Here is an 11,191-nt window from a genome sequence, read left to right on the forward strand (position 1 = left end):
CTTCAGGGTCTCCATTTTGAATTTTTGATATCTCACGTATTTGTTTAGGTGTTTCAAATTTATAATCACTCTGGATTTCCCGTTTGGTTTCTTTATAATGAAGAGACGGGAATAGAATCCCAGCCCTGTCTGATCTTTTGGAATGGGCTCTATGGCGGCCAAGGTTAACAAGTTCTTTATGTCGTTTTTTAAGGTAGTAGTTTGAGATGGGGGAAGGGTAGTGATCACATATTTCTGTGGAGGGGAAGAGAGTTAATCTATCAAGTAACCCTCTTCTATAATACTTAAAATCCACCGGCTGTTTGTTACGTGCTCCCAAGATCCCAGAAAGGAGCTGAGTCTTCCCCCCACTGGTATGGCGTCATTGCTTGCTGTTGGATGTGGAGGCTTCAGCCCGGTTTGGGTTGAAGAGGAAACTTCTCCCCCTGCCTCCCTTCGCATAGCTCCACCTCCCAGTCTTCCCTTTATCTTTTTTATTCTCGGGCTGAAAGAATCGGTCACGAAAGGGCTGCCTTTTTCGTTTATATCTCTCCTCTGGAAAACCCCTCTTTTTATTTGTCGCATTTTCTAGGATTTTATCCAAATCTTCTCCGAAAACGTACTGACCGTGGAAGGGAAGTGCAATTAATTTATTTTTAGACGTAATATCTCCTGACCACGCTTTAAGCCATAGTGCCCTCCTCGCTGTATTTGAGAGAACAGCTGTACGGGCGGATAGTTTAACCGATTCGGCTGCTGCGCCTGCTAGAAAGGAGGTTGCCATCTTTAACAGAGGCAAGCTCTCTAGAATTTGATCCTGCGGTGTCTTATTGACCAGATGTATCTCCAGCTGTTCTAGCCAAAGGTTTAGTGTTCTGGCCACACATGTAGAGGCTACGCCCGGTTTGAGAAGGGCCGCCGTAGTCTCCCAGGTCTTTCTTAAGAGACTCTCCGCTTTCCTGTCTAGAGGATCTTTTAGCTGCGCTGAGTCCTCGAATGGTAACGCCGTATGTTTTGCCACCTTAGCCACTGGCGCGTCTACTTTCGGTATGGTCTCCCAGTCCGTACAGTCCTCCTGGCTAAAGGGGTAACGCCTCTTGATTCCCCTTGGGATAAAGGATCCTTTATTCGGTTTTTCCCATTCGGACCGAATTAGTTTTTGGACGCTATCTGGAACTGTGAAAACCGCCTTTTTCCTTTCTCCTAGACCCCCAAAAATTTCTTGTTGGGTAGATTTAGGAGCTTTAGGTATCTCCATCTGAATGGTAGCCCTGATAAGTTCATCAATATCTTCGGGATTAAACAGGAAGCGCTTGTATTCACCCTCTTCGTCTGAAGATGCCGGGTGTTTTTGCACTGATTCGGAGTCTGAGACCGCCAGCCCCTCAGAGTCGGAATCCAGGATAAGCGATTTAATGCTACGGGCGTCCTGAGGGGGGCTTTGGGGGGAGAAGGTTCCTTGGCAGTTAAGGCCAGCTGGACCTCTTCCTTAACTACTTTCCTAATGTCTTCAATTAAACTAGACGACTCAGATTTGATGACACTGGAGGTACATTCTTTACACAGGGGCTTGGATCCAGTGTTAGACAACCTTTTGCAGCATATACCACACTTCCTAGCTTTTTTAGCTGTAGAAGCCGAATCCTTTTCTCCCTGAAACGGTAAGGGAGGAAAGGATGAGCAGACTGAACCACCTATACAAAGCATGTGCCTGAGAACAGGTTACTCACGGTCCCAGGGTTTGCTGCAGGCTCGGTTCCAGAGCCCGGCGTGAGGGGGGCACTCATTCTGACTCCCGACCGCTCCAGAAATGCTCCGCTGTCCACGTGAGCCACAGGTCCTGTGAGTTTTTATGGAGTCCTCCTTTGACTTCAGGACCTGTGGCGCATGTGGATGACGTCAGCGCGCCTTTGCTCCGCCCCCGGCGTCTGACGTCATCAGCCTGCCGGACGGAAGGGACACATCACAGTGCCGATCCGCCGCACTCCTTCTTCCCCCTGCATTAAGCCCTCCGGGACCGCCGCAGAGGGAATCTTCGCAGGGGCCACTACAAAGCTGTAGTGGGAGAGCTGCACTGCAGATCCGACCTCGGCCTGCAGATGAAAGAATCCAGGTGAGCCCAGACGAGCTCCATGCACCTCTCTGCTTCCTATCCTGATGGGACAGGAAAAACACTGGTGATGTGAGGAGGGGGTGGGGGTTTTAACCTCTCTGTGTTTTTCCTGTCCAATCAGGAGGGAGTCGATCTCAGCATGTGGTGTCATGGAGACGACTGGGGAAATGATAGGCTGCTCAGCTAAAATGATCGCAAATGCTTTAAAATGGCAACCAAAAGCTGAAAGACCATTCGAATGGATAGAAGAATAGCCAAAATGGCAAGGACTCAGCCAACAATCACTTTTCTTAATTTTTTTTTAGAGGAACAGCACAAATTTGATATAATTTTTCTTCATGTTTTGTTTTGGAATAGAATGTGTAGTGTTCCCAATGCATTTGTGTGTATGGAAATAAAAGCTATTAAAAGGATTTTGCGCTTTATTAACTTTTTTTTTTAAACACACTGCTAATATTTTGAACACAACTGTACAGTGGTATGCAAAAAAGTTTGGTCAAAATTATTGTTAGGTCTCATGCACACGACCGTTTCATTTTTTGCGGTCCGCAAAGAAAAATAATTCGCCCGTGTGCCTTCCGCAATTTGCGGAACTGAAAGGGCGGCCCATTGTAGAAATGCCTATTCTTGTCCGCAAAATGGACAAGAATAGGACATGCTATTTTTTTTTTTTGCAGGGCCACGGAACGGAGCAAAGGATGCGGACAGCACATGGAGTTCTGTCCGCATTTTTTTCAGCTCCATTGAAGTGAATGGGTCCGCACCCGAGCCGCAAAAAGTGCGGCTCAGACGCGGACCCGAACAACGGTCGTGTGCATGAGGCCTTACTGTGAAGAGTTAAACAAGTTGAAGATGAAATGATCTCCAAAGTTAAATGGGTTCTCCATGCCTTACTTTAAAATTGGTCCTTAAAAATAACCTGTGGAGCGAAGATTATTACAAGAAGGCTACATGCACACGACCGTGTGTGTTTTGCGGTCCGCAAAAAAAAACTGATGACATTCCGTATGGCATCCGTTTTTTTTGCGGATCCGTTTTTTTTGCGGATCTATTGTAATAATGCCTATCCTTGTCCGCAAACTAGAAAAAAATAGGACATGCACTATTTTTTAAGCGGAGCAACGGAACGGACATACTGATCCGGACAGCACACGTTGTGCTGTCCGTGTTTTTTGCGGACCCATTGAAATGAATGGGTCCGCATCCTATCCGCAAAAAAAACGGATCGGACACTGAAACAAAATACGGTCGTGTGCATGTAGCCTAACACTTACCCTTCGCAACTCTTGCGTTTCCACGGTCCTCTACATGGACACGTGACCGCTCCTGCAGCATTATGTATAGTATTTGGGGGCACTGTGGATGGCACTGAGGGATACTTTATGTCACTGGGGGCACTGTAGATGGCATTTGAGGGCAGTGTGGATGCCACTGGGGGCGCTGTGGAAGTCACTTTTATGAGGGCGCTGTGGATGTCACTGTTATGGGAATGCTGTAGCTATCACTCTATAACCCTTAGGCCTCTTTCACACGGGCGTCTTATTTTTGGCCCGGATAAGAGGCGGGTGCGTTGCGGGAAAATGCACGATTTTTCCACGCGAGTGCAAAACATTGTAATGTGTTTTGCACTCGCGTGAGAAAAATCGCGCATGTTTGGTACCCGAACCCGAACTTCTTCACAGAAGTTCGGGCTTGGGATTGATGTTCTGAAGATTGTATTATTTTCCCTTATAACATGGGAAAATAATAGCATTCTGAACGCCTCTTGATCGCGTAGTTCCCGGTCTCTTCTTTACTAGCTGTGGGCTAAATGATCTGTGGTGACATCAGATCACATGCTCCAATCACATGGTCCATCACCGTGGTGATGAAGCATGTGATCTGACGTCACCACAGGTACTTTAGCACACAGCTCATCATTCAAGAAGTAAAGAGATCGGGAACTACGCGATCAAGAGGAGAAGGTGAGTTTTGTTTTGTTTTTTAACCCCTCCAGCACTATTATACTATGCATTCTGTATTCAGAATGCTATTATTTTCCCTTATAACCATGTTATAAGGCAGGCATCCTCAAACTGCGGCCCTCCAGCTGTTGTAAAACTACAAATCCCACAATGCCCTGCTGTAGGCTGATACCTGTAGGCTGTTCGGGCATGCTGGGAGTTGTAGTTTTGCAACAGCTAGAGGGCCGCAGTTTGATGATGCCTGTTATAAGGGAAAATAATACAGTGAATAGACTGTCACCTAGCAACCATGCGTGAAAATCGCACCGCATCCGCACTTGCTTGTGAATGCTATGCGATTTTCACGCACCCCATTCACTTCTATGGGGCCTGCGTTGCGTGAAAATCGCACAATATAGAGCATGCTACGATTTTCACTCAACGCACAAGTGATGCGTGAAAATCACTGCTCATGTGCACAGCCCCATGAAATGAATGGGTCAGGATTCAGTGCGGGTGCAATACGTTCACCACACGCATCGCACCCGCACGGAAAACTCGCCCGTATGAAAGGGGCCTTAGGCTACCAACGCCGTACATGTTCGGCTCTGGTGTGATGTGTAAGCATGACGCTCGCTCGCACGTGCAGCAGGCATCACGGCCGGCAGATCTCTGCTGTTTCATACAGCAGAGACCTGCGGCTAATTACTGTGCTTCCTACCTATGCCCCATGTGTCCAATCCGGGCATAAATAGTTGCGCTGAATACTGTAAGCCTTACTGAATGGGCTAACAGTATTCAAACTGCAATTCTTATCTTGGCCACCAGATGGCAGGCCAGGATAGGAAATGAGGAAAAGTGAGCAAAATAAGCTAATTATAAATTCCTGATAAACCAAAATTATAAAAAAAAATGTAATAAGCTCATATATGAGGCACATAATGATCACAAAATGTAAACATTTTTTAGATAAAAAAAATATAAAAAATATATAAAAGTTTAAATCGCCCCCCTTTCCATATAATTAAAAAAATAAATACCTAAATAACAATAAATGCAAACATCATGGATATTACCATGACCGAAAATGCCCATACTATAAAAATAGAAAAAAGTAGTCTCATAACCTCACTTTTTAAACTGATGTAATTTTAATATAATAGAATACCCAGTGACGCCCCATATACACATAAAGGGACGATTAACCCCTTAAGGACTCAGCCCTATTTCACCTTAAGGACTTGGCCATTTTTTGCAAATCTGACCAGTGTCACTTTAAGTGCTTATAACTTTAAAACGCTTTGACTTATCCAGGCCATTCTGAGATTGTTTTTTCATCACATATTGTACTTTATGACACTGGTAAAATTAAGTCAAAAAAATTAATTTTTTTGCATAAAAAAAGACCTAATTTACCAAAAATTTTGAAAAAATTTGCAAATTTCAAAGTTTCAGTTTCTCTACTTCTGTAATACATAGTAATACCCTCAAAAATTGTGATGACTTTACATTCCCCATATGTCTACTTCATGTTTGAATTATTTTGGGAATGATATTTTATTTTTGGGGATGTTACAAGGCTTAGAAGTTTAGAAGCAAATCTTGAAAATTTTTCAGAAATTTACAAAAACCCAATTTTTAGGGACCACTACAAGTCTGAAGTCACTTTGCGAGGCTTACATAATAGAAACCACCTAATAGAAAACGCCCATTCTATAAACTACACCCTTCAAGGTATTCAAAACTGATTTTACAAACTTTGTTAACCCTTTAGGTGTTGCACAAGAGTTATTGGCAAATGGGAATGAAATTTGAGATTTTTTTTGCCTCATTTTCCATTTTAACCCATTTTTTTCCACTAATAAAGCAAGGGTTAACAGCCAAACAAGACTGTATCTTTATTGCCCTGACTCTGCCGTTTACAGAAACACCCCATATGTGGCCGTAAACTACTGTACGGCCACACAGCGGGGCGTAGAGTGAAAGGTGCGCCGTTTGGTTTTTGGAAGCCAGATTTTGCTGGACTGGTTTTTTGACACCATGTCCCATTTGAAGCCCCCCTGATGCACCCCTAGAGTAGAAACTCCATAAAAGTGACCCCATCTAAGAAACTACACCCCTCAAGGTATTCAAAACGGATTTTTACAAACTTTGTTAACCCTTTAGGTGTTGCACAAGATTTAATGAAAAATAGAGATACAATTTCAAAATTTCACTTTTTTGGCAGATTTTCCATTTTAATATTTTTTTTCCAGTTACAAAGCAAGGGTTAACAGCCAAACAAAACTCATTATTTATGGCCCTCATTCTGTAGTTTACAGAAACACCCCATACGGTCAGGGACCGCGGGGATCAGAAAATGCAGAAATCGCAGCAAACCGCAGGTCTGAATTGACCTGCGGTTTGCGGCGATCGCCATTACGGGGGGGGGGGTCACATGACCCCCCCGGCGTTGACAGGATGCTGGCTGAATGATTTCAGCCGGCATCCCGTTGCGATTAACCCCCGCAGCGCCAGAATATCTATTTAAAGTTAAGGACTCGGGAAATAGGGCGTACCGGTACGTCCTACGTCTTTAAGGGGTTAAAGATCACTGGACATCCAAGAGAACGCACAAATCTGACATACTATGATATACCGCACACAAACGTCACGGCCCCACACATGTAGATGCGGTAGGCATAACTCCTGCCAGTATCACACCTTATTCACCCCGCCTACCATCCCCACTGCTCCCTGGCTCTGCCAAACTCCGCCCACATACATCGCAACCTTGTACCTGAGCTATCGGAAGCGGAACCCCCGCCCGAAGTACACACCCTCTGATCCCGCCTACCATCTACACCCCCTCCAGGTCCAAACTGTCACAGACATTGCAGCCGCATACTGGAGGCAGAACCCTCAACAGATATGCACACCCTACGGCCCCCGCCAACTGTCTCCACCCCCTCCTAGGTCCGAACTGCCACAGACATTGCACCCTCATATGAGACTTACTGGGGGCAGAAGCCTCAACATGAGCACACACCCTATGGCTCCCGTCTACCGTCTCCGTCCCCCTCCAGGTCCGCTCTAACAGCAGCTAAAAAGAAGCTATCACATCAGCTGCATTCGCAAAGTGACATCACGAGATGACCCCCACGTAACACAATAAGACCACAAACCTGAGCGCTGACATAGAGAATCATTGAATTAGGAACATTGTGAATGACGTACAATGAACCACCAACTTACTACTGTATGCCACTGCTTCCCTTCTCCTCCCGCCCCCTTCCCTATACCCGAACACAGCATGCCAAAACAGAGTTTTTAAATATGAGATCACACTAAAACAGGTTTTATGTATAAGCTTTTATTGTCCTGATGAAGGGGGCTGTTCGCCCCTGAAACGCGTTGACTTTGAATAAAACTCCTTTCTTCATCAATATTATCCTGGTTCTGAGTCCATCTGCTTACGCGCCAAAAAAAAGGTCCGATCTTCTACTCCACTGACGAATTAATAATTGGGAGAGACTTCCCCGGTTTCCCGTAACTCTGGCCTGAGGCGAGAGTCACCAATACACATGAGACAGATGTAACCCTAGCAGAGTGGCCCGGCTCATGGACCAGAACCCTGGGAACCTGAGTCCGAAGGGCCAGCGGTAGGGGTGACCGCCACTTCGGTGGAGACAATCCCACTAAGTGTGATGGTAGGAGACGTGGAGGACTTGCCGCCGGGTCCGGAGTTAGCAGACCTCAACATCTCCGGAGATAATTTTGGTACAGCACAGCGCCAGGACCCGACTCTATTTCGAGCCTGGGAAAATGTAGTAGTGGTTGAGCCGCCACAATCGGGGTCCGAGTCTATGTTCCCCTGTTTTGTGGTTCAACAGGAGATGCTGTACCGAGTAAATCAACTACGGGGTGAGCATATTGAGCAGCTGGTGGTGCCCAAGGAGTATCGCAAGCTCGTGTTGGATTTAGCCCTCCAACATGTTCTTGGGGACACCTGGGCCAGCAGAAAACGAAGGACCGGATTTTACAGCGGTTCTACTGGCCCAGTGTGTTCAGAGAGGTTGAAGAGTATTACAAACCGGATTCCAAAAAAGTTGGGACACTAAACAAATTGTGAAAAAAAAATGAATGCAATGATGTGGAGAAGGCAAATGTCAATATTTTATTTGTAATAGAACGTAGATGACAGACCAAACGTTTAATCCGAGTAAATGTATCATTTTAAAGGAAAAAAACGTTGATTCAAATTTTCACGGTGTCAACAAATCCCCAAAAAGTTGGGACAAGTAGCAATAAGAGGCTGGAAAAAGTAATTTGAGCATAACGAAGAGCTGGAAGACCAATTAACACTAATTAGGTCAATTGGCAACATGATTGGGTATAAAAAGAACTTCTCAGAGTGGCAGTGTCTCTCAGAAGCCAAGATGGGTAGAGGATCACCAATTCCCACTATGTTGCGCAGAAAGATAGTGGAGCAATATCAGAAAGGTGTTACCCAGCGAAAAATTGCAAAGACTTTGCATCTATCATCATCAACTGTGCATAACATCATCCGAAGATTCAGAGAATCTGGAACAATCTCTGTGCGCAAGGGTCAAGGCCGTAAAACCATACTGGATGCCCGTGATCTCCGGGCCCTTAAACGACACTGCACCACAAACAGGAATGCTACTGTAAAGGAAATCACAGAATGGGCTCAGGAATACTTCCAGAAACCATTGTCAGTGAACACAATCCACCGTGCCATCCGCCGTTGCCAGCTGAAACTCTACAGTGCAAAGAAGAAGCCATTTCTAAGCAAGATCCACAAGCTCAGGCGTTTTCACTGGGCCAGGGATCATTTAAAATGGAGTGTGGCAAAATGGAAGACTGTTCTGTGGTCAGACGAGTCACGATTCAAAGTTCTTTTTGGAAATCTGGGACGCCATGTCATCCGGACCAAAGAGGACAAAGACAACCCAAGTTGTTACCAACGCTCAGTTCAGAAGCCTGCATCTCTGATGGTATGGGGTTGCATGAGTGCATGTGGCATGGGCAGCTTGCATGTCTGGAAAGGCACCATCAATGCAGAAAAATATATTCAGGTTCTAGAACAACATATGCTCCCATCCAGACGTCATCTCTTTCAGGGAAGACCCTGCATTTTTCAACAAGATAATGCCAGACCACATTCTGCATCAATCACAACATCATGGCTGCGTAGGAGAAGGATCCGGGTACTGAAATGGCCAGTCTGCAGTCCAGATCTTTTACCTATAGAGAACATTTGGCGCATCATAAAGAGGAAGGTGCAACAAAGAAGGCCCAAAGACAATTGAACAGTTAGAGGTCTGTATTAGACAAGAATGGGAGAGCATTCCTATTTCTAAACTTGAGAAACTGGTCTCCTCGGTCCCCAGACGTCTGTTGAGTGTTGTAAGAAGAAGGGGAGATGCCACACAGTGGTGAAAATGGCCTTGTCCCAACTTTTTGGGGATTTGTTGACACCATGAAATTCTGATTCAACATATTTTTCCCTTAAAATGGTACATTTTCTCAGTTTAAACTTTTGTTCCGTGATTTATGTTCTATTCTGAATAAAATATTAGAAGTTGACACCTCCACATCATTGCATTCAGTTTTTATTCACGATTTGTATAGTGTCCCAACTTTTTTGGAATCCGGTTTGTGCAAGTCTTGCCCAACCTGCCAGATAACCAGCCCCCAGCCACATTTTTGTAGTCACCTGGTCCCTTTCCCGATTATTGAGGTTCCATTCGAGCGGATCGCTATGGATCTCATAGGCCCAGTACCGAAGTCAGCTAGAGGGCACCAGCACATCCTGGTCATCCTCAACTACGCCACCCGGTAACCGGAGGCGGTGACACTGCATCATACGTCAGCCAAACTCATAGCTAAAGAGTTAATAGAGATGTTTTCTCGAGTGGGTATGCCTAAGCAAGTTCTAACTGACCAAGAGACCCCGTTTATGTCCAAGGTCATGAGGGAACTCTGTAAGTTGCTCCACATAAAACAATTACGGACATCCGTGTATCATCCGCAAACGGATGGCCTGGTAGAGAGGTTTAACCAGACGTTAAAAAATATGTTGAAAAGAGTGGTGTCTAAGGATGGGAGCTTCTGGGACCTTCTTCTGCTCTATCTCATGTTTGTAGTGCGAGAAGTGTCCCAGGTCTCTACCGGGTTCTCGCCCTTCGAACTGCTATACTGCAGACAACCTCGCGGTTTGTTGAACGTCGCCAAAGAGGCGTGGGAACAACCACCGCACAAAAGTGTTGTTGAGTACATCAACCAGATGCAGGGACGGATAGAAACAGTGTTACCTCTGGTTAGGGAGCATATGGAGGCAGCGCAGCGAGCCCAGAGTAGGGTCTATAATCAGCAGGCTCGTGTCCAAATCTTTAACCTGGGTGATCGGGTGTTGGTTCTGGTACAGACTGTAGACAGTAAGTTCCTAGCTAGGTGGCAGGGGGCCTACAAGATACTTGAGAAAACTGGAGAGGTATATTACAAAGTACACAAGCCAGGGAGGCGAAAGCTGCAGCAGGTGTACCATGTGAATCTGGAAGCCATGGAAGGAAAGGGAAACCCACGACCAGGGTTCCTAGGGGAAGCGGTTTCGGCCCCTCGGTCTGAAGCAGGGGAAGCGGCTGCCACAGTGAAAATTGCTGACAGCCTCTCCTCTAAACAGACCAAGTACCTGGGGTATGTAACCTAAGGTGAACAAAATTGAGGCAATTAGGAATTGGCCCGGACCTGTCACTACTCGGCAAGTAAAGAAGTTCCTAGGTATGGTGGGGTACTATATGAGGTTTGTCCCCAATTTTGCTATAGTCGCTGCACCATTAACAGGCCTTTTGAAGGGATGCAAGTCAGTGACTGTCCACTGGAATGAGCAGGCGGAAAAGGCTTTCTCCGCTTTGAAGTCGGCCTTGTGTGGGTCCCCGGTTTTAGCGACGCCCGACTTCAAAGAGGAGTTTATAGTACAGACTGATGCCTCCGAAGTAGGCCTTGGTGCTGTACTGTCTCAGGAAGTCAACGGTGAGGAGCATCCCATTGTCTTCCTCAGCTGGAATCTCACCCCAGCTGAGACTAGGTACAGTATAGTGGAGAGAGAGTTCCTGGCCATCTTTTGGGGAGAAAGTTCCGTCTGGTGACTGAC

The sequence above is a fragment of the Bufo gargarizans genome, chromosome 3 (assembly GCF_014858855.1).
Source record: "Bufo gargarizans isolate SCDJY-AF-19 chromosome 3, ASM1485885v1, whole genome shotgun sequence".
Lineage (NCBI taxonomy): Eukaryota > Metazoa > Chordata > Amphibia > Anura > Bufonidae > Bufo > Bufo gargarizans.